Source organism: Morone saxatilis, unplaced genomic scaffold, assembly GCF_004916995.1.
Source record: "Morone saxatilis isolate NCDOM2014 unplaced genomic scaffold, NCSU_SB_2.0 Contig5, whole genome shotgun sequence".
Classification (NCBI taxonomy): Eukaryota; Metazoa; Chordata; class Actinopteri; family Moronidae; genus Morone; species Morone saxatilis.
In genome coordinates this window covers 16,318,698-16,325,512 of record NW_023340095.1, presented here as the reverse complement: position 1 = coordinate 16,325,512, position 6,815 = coordinate 16,318,698, and positions in this window count along the sequence as shown.

Sequence of the window (6,815 nt, the reverse complement as noted above, 5' to 3'; positions counted from 1 at the left end):
ACCTCATTCTTTCATTCATACACGCTCCATCTCCCTCATCCCCTCTGTCGTAGACAACCGGGGATCCGTAAGAGATTAGTATGATAGTACGTCGGAGTGTATCATAGCATTGTCAGAGGGGGGGCATCATGCCCCATTAGATATTGACCCAGTTTGATTAGGGTTGAATGTGAGAGATGACACGTTTGAAATCAAGCACACACAAACATCACAGCCAGACGTTATCTTTCATCTCAGCATAAACTTCCCCCACGGCTTCTCGGATAGATCAAAGCGGTGTTTTTTAAAGGGAATGCTTAACCAATCCTGTTCAAATCATTAGCATGGCTCTGCAGCTGGGCTCATACTCAGCACTCTAATACACACTGTCTAGCTGCAGGCAAGAAAACCTGGTAGGGTAATGTGATGTGTGTGTGTGTGTGTGTGTAAGAGGCTTGATAGTGATGGGAACAATACAGTGGTTGCAGGTTTTGCACCTGCCCTCATACACATTCTATAAAAGGAAGAGCTGCTTCATGAGGTACTCTCTCCGTCCCTCTTTTTTGTAGTTTCTTCTCTCCCACCCCTCTCCTCTTTAAAACCATTACCATCTACCTGTGTCACCATTTTTGCTATTTTCACACAATCATTTCATTTTCTCCCACTCATGCACACTAAATTAGCTTCATAACATTCAAGTACCTGCACTGTCAAGCGCTCTTTTTCTCCCCACAAGCAGAAATTCCATCACTGTGAGCTCTGCCTCTTTTTTGTACCATTCCACTTCAGGGTACAAGCAGGTGAGAGGCCATACATGTTCACATGTACACACACAGACACACACACACACACACACACACACAAATGTAGCAGAAGCAAGTCCTGGCAAGCCCAGACACAGACCCTGACACTGATGTCCCTTACAGACAAGGTGTCCTATAATAGCTCTGGAAGGGAAACAAAGTCTGCAAGGCCACCAGTCACATGCCAGAGGCAGCGAGCCCGCATTAATAAGAGGAAGACTTCTATAGAAAGATGAGGTCGCATGGGGAACAGCCTCCCCCTCCTCTGACAAAGACTACTATCATATAGGGCTTGGTTAACCTTTGTGTCAGTCAGTGCACCTGTTTAGTATTGAACCCATACAGACTGCTCTGCTTTGATGATGTTGTTTCATCAGATGGGGGAAAATCTCCGACCAAAGGTTTGGATTTAATCTCAGGCTGCTGGAAGTGTTCCACTCCCAAATTCCATGTTGCTGCTGCTGCCAGCAGTGCTTCCCACCACCTGTCATTAGCTTTAGCTTTAGCTGTTTGAGTCGGCCAACTGCCCAGTCCCATGGGCCTCACTTATAAGGATAGTCTTCATCTCAGGATCAGTTTTCAACTCATGTGGACACCTGAGATATAGGAAGAAGACAAATGCAAATAAATGCAAAATAAGATTACACTTCCTGTTTATTTTATTACTTATGTATTACATTTTCAGGAATCTACTCCATTTAAATAAGCTCTGATTTCCAGCATTGGAAAACACAAGATTAACCCAAGACAATTTTGCACTTCGAAAGAAGAGAGCTAGTGGCCTGATTGCATTGTGGGTAACATAGGCACCGGGTTATGAGTAAGTAAGTAAGTAGTATGTGCAGAACAAAAAAAGACAATATCTCTGTTTATGCTGTCCACTGTGAGTCCGACAATGTTCCAGGAGTGCAGTGTGAAATCTTCTGAGTACCTTTTTATATGAATTTGCTGATTTTGTTTTATTATTTTTATTTAAAAAACCCATGGGATCAATCAAAATAATACAGAATAAAAATAGTACTGTCTTTGACACAATTTCCTTAATTTCTATTGTAAATATAGCACACTTTCAATCATAAATGACAGACATCTGTCTCAAGTTCACTAATTATAATTAGCACATATTGGTGTGGATTACAATTTGCACTAATCAGATTTGTGGGTGAAACAAATCTATGGCTTTCCAAGATGAATGGTTTAACCCCTTTAATCCTATCCTACCCCCACTTCTGTCTGCCCAGTCAGCTGTCTGCCTTCTGACGTCAGGCACATGAAATGCATCTACTCAGTGTCAGTGTGTATGTATGCATGTATTTTCTTCTGAAGGGGTTGGGGGGGGGGGAATCCAGTAAGTGTGGTAACCAGTCAGTCCCATCTAAGAATAGATCAGAACCCGAGTTAGACATCAAAAATGTAGTAAAAGCTTTTGACCGTCGGGAGGCCCACAGTTAGCGAGCAGAAATTCTTCACCGGTTTTACTTCCCTGATCAGACAGCAGGCAGAGATATTCCAGGTAACAGGTGGTGGAAGTATTTTCTAGTTTTTCCTCTCTAAATCTAAATTCTATGCAGCTGTGACTTTCATGACCACATCACACTCCGAACAAGTATTCCCCTCCTTAATCATGCATAAAAGGTGTAATTTAAATCTTGCCAAAGCCACAGGGCCTCTGCATTGCAACTCAGTCGGTGCTGCTTTACATGAGTGAAACAATGGGGGGGGGCTGTATATTCCTTGAACACCTCTGGAGCTCTGACAGCAGCAGATCCATCAAAAAGCTTTCTTGCGGGGAAAAGTCTTTGCACAGCCGTCCTATTCTTCCCATCCTCCTCCTCCTGCTCTTCGTCATCATCTTCTCTTGCTCATAAATCAACCCATAATTATCAGGGAGGGTGGTGACTAAGTCTTGAGACCATGTGGCTCAACAGCTGACCACAGCACAGGGGACTGGGCTGCGTCCTGTCCTGACGCAGTCCGACAGATTACAGCTTTCATTACATTAGCCTCTTGTCGGGCACACCCACAGATCAACGCAGCACGCTTTGCCACGTTCCAAAGGAGAGAAATATGAAAGAAGAAAGACAAGCCAGAAGTCCACTGCTGGAAAATGGCATTGTGGAACCGTGTGGATGAGATAATCTTTTCAGTTACCTCCGTGCAATGCTGGCAGACACAGAGGCCCACAATCTGGCTGAGCAGGAGGACAGATGGGTGTAACACACACACACACACACACACACACACACACGCACACACAAACAATCACACACCTTGCTGAAAGGGGGCTGTGACTGAAATGGCTCCTCATACATCAGTTTCAGTGATCGATCAGTGTTTAACAGTTATAATGTCACCCCAAAGGGTTTAACACCAAACCACACACACTCACACAAACACACACACACACACCCTGGTGTGTGTAGACTCTCAGCCAGCCGTCTGAAAGAGCCCATCTGTGAGCCCCTGTGAAACAAAGAGTTTTGTGGGGTGACACAGGCAGAGTTATGTTCTTGTCTGTTACTCAGCTACATTCTGTCACACCAAGCAGAAAAAGCTTTTACAGAGGATAAAATCTCTTCTCCTCGCTGCTCTTTTTTGTCTGCCCATGACAACGCTTCTCTTTCTGTCTCCACTTTCCCCTTGTACTTTTTCTGTCTCTACCTTTCCCTGCTTTTTTTGTTGTCCCTCACTCTATCGTTAAACACTGACACACAGACACACACTGTACATATTACAACCACACAACGTTTGTGTAAAAGCCGTCCAAGGTCCTCTGAAACTGGGACGATTCCCAGCTGACATCCAGCACCCCCCCAAAGGCTTTTTTGGAGGAGTGTGTGTTTGTGTGTGTGCAGTGAGCAAGCCAACAAACCTGTTTTTCTTTTTTCTGCGATGCCAGCCGGCAACACATGCAACATCTCGGGGCAAACAACAGCATGCAAGACAGAAAAAAGGGAAAGAAACAAAGGCCAGTCCACAGACAGTGAACAAAGACGGTGCCCATTAAGAAGAAGAAGGTTTTTCTCCCTGGAAAATATATGTCACTATGTGACATGTCCCCCTTTGAGAAATATTTGTTCAGTTCCGGAAAAAACATTCATGCAACAAATAAAGCACTCACAATCATAGTGTGAACACATTGCCATTGGCCACAAGGCCTTATATAAATAGTAAACACAGAGAAACTCATACACAGACAAACAGGAGACAAGTGGCACCATACCTCACTAAAACATCTCCCCCGTGCAGTAGTTCTTGATGCTTTCTCGCCAGCTAGGAAATAACATCCAGAGACAAATCTGGTCTCAGCTGCAAAGATCTGAAACACTCAGAAAGAGAGAGCGAGAGAGAAATCAACTGCCAGCTCTCTCTACATCTACACCCATAGGCTAAAATCCTCCACTGACATCCCATCAGAGAGATAGAGAGAGAGAGCGAGGGAGAGAGAGGGGAGTGTGGGGAGTGTGCCAGTTTGGGTGAATTGGGGGGAGGGGGGGAACGTGAAAGGGAGAGAGAGCATGAGTCGGTGATAGAGAGAGAGTTTTAGGAGTTTGTCAGCGAGTGAGTGTGTGTGAGAGAAAAACAGAAAAGCGAGTGAGAGAGAGTTTAAATCTCTAATTACAACTGCTTAACACAAGCCCATAAGCAGCTGGTGGGAATGAGTGACACAGAACTTCATACACACAACACTCTGTTGCGCCTGTACTGTGTGTGTGTGTGTGCGTGCGTGCATGCATGCAGTGTGTTTGTGTTAGCGGGAGGAGAACCAAACACTCAAACAATGGACTGAAAGTGAAACCTAGGAGGACAAAAAAGAGCACATGTGCCGAGCAACAGGACAACTCTCCATGCCTTCTCCCCCCTCTCCCCTCATCCCCCCTCTATGGATGGCAGTGCCGGTCGAATGGTCGGTCAACTGTTGGAGGGACTGTCATGAAATTTTGCATTTTGGTGTTCATGGTCGCTAGAGGATGGACCTGCATGGTTTTGGTGATTCCCTGACTTTTCCCTCACAACTGATGACATGCCCATCAACCTCGGCTGTACTTGTACTGGGTTTCGTGCTAATTAGCAGATGTTAGCATGCTACCATGCTAAGCTTAGACGGTGAACTTCATAAACACTTTACCTGCTTATGCGTTAGCATTGTCATTGTAAGTATACTAGCATGCTGACATCAGCATTTAGCTCAAAGCACCGCTATGCCTAAGAAATTTAAAGCATGTCTCCAAAACCAGATTTCCCTTGGGTCTAGACCTTTGAATCCTCCAACTTCAGCAAGTTGACTGTAACGGAGTGTAACGAGTTGCCAATTCGGTCTGATATCAGGCAACGATTTCCCCCATTTCTGTGAAATATTGGAAATTAACAACATACCAACATGAATAATGTGTCGTTAACATTAACAAAAAACTATATCTGGAGGAATAGATACAAAATACCTAAAATTACATTGGTCTTCATGGATGATTATGTACTGTTTGTTGTTGTATTGTCATGCTTTTTGCACACACAGCACACTGGGAGAGAGATAAGGGTACATTTGGCAAAAGGAGTGCACGAGTATAAACACACAGCTTATATTTACAGTGTATACAAACTGCACACTCAGTCCTGCGGCCCCTAAGTTTGCTTGAGGGGAGGTTGCATTTTAGCACGACACAAAAACAGCCTTAGATGAATGTTGCTGGCTCTGTGTGTGTGTCTGCCAAAGCTCCATCTTGTAGCCATAATGCAGAGGGGAGTGTGGGAGTCAGGAGATGGAGAGAGGAAGGGGGGCAGAGTTGTGGCAAACCAAAATCCTTCCCTCCTCTCATCCATTTGATGTTTTTCCTCTCCTCTGTAATAGGCTGATGTGCTTGAGAACAAGGCCAGAAAAAAAAGATTCATCAAGATGAGCTTGAATAGAGGCAACTTTTTAAATCTGCTATTTTCTTGACCTTTTTTTGCACACACGCATATTTTTAAGCCTGGCGTTCCATCGTGGTTTGATTCCAGGCAGAGGCAGAACCATATGAATTATAGATCAGTTTATATTCCAGCAGATCTTATGTAGTCAGCAGGAGAAGAAAACTAAACCAAATGTAACGTTAGCGCTGTTACACTAAAAACAAATAAACCTCTCATGCAGCCTGGGTCGGTCACGTTTTTCAGATAAAGAAAAATTAGTGTCTTCTTAAGCTGAATCGATTAAAAAACTACAGCATGGCAAGCACAGGACAGTTTAGTGTTCGGACTTTAGAGTAACGGATGGCACTATCCGGTTTGTTGATAAACCAAATCCTCACTTAAATGGGAAATCCAGGCAGTGCTGCTGCCAGTTCAGCTGCAGGGCTCTGGATCAGCCTGATTACTTTGGGCTGACTGCAGCAGATCAAAGTAATCCCTGAATACTAAAGAAGTACGTACATGGGACAACCGTGTAGTGCACTGAAGCACAGCGAGATGATGAGAGGGATGTACATTTCGTAAGTATTTAGGGAAGGCAATGAAGGTGCATGTGTGCACGTGTGTGTCTATGTGCAAGTCTCCTTGAAAACACTGCAGTGTGTTTGAGCGTTTAGTGGCGGTTTGCTGCAGAAACAGAGCATGCCGGGTTTTCATAATCAGGATTCTGGGATCACCTTTAGCCCCTGTCATCAGTCAGACCTGTCCTAAAGCTCACAAACAGGGAGAGAGGGAGGAGGGAGGAAATGAAAGGACAGATGGGGACACAGAGATGCTAAGGTCCACGTTTAACATAAGTACTGCAGCCTGAAAAATGAAGAGGATGAAGGCAGTCAGTCGCCAGACTCTAAGAGACTGGCGACTGATGATTCCTCTGAATCTACTGGAATATACTCCGATCAGCCATAACATTATGAGCACTGACAGGTGAAGTGAATAACACTAATTATCTGGTTACCATGGCTCCTGTCTGTGGGTGGGATATATTAGGCAGCAAGTGAACATTTTGTCCTTAAAGTTGATGTGTTAGAAGCAGGAAAAATGGGCAGTGTGAGGATTTGAGCGACTTTGACAAGGGCCAAATTG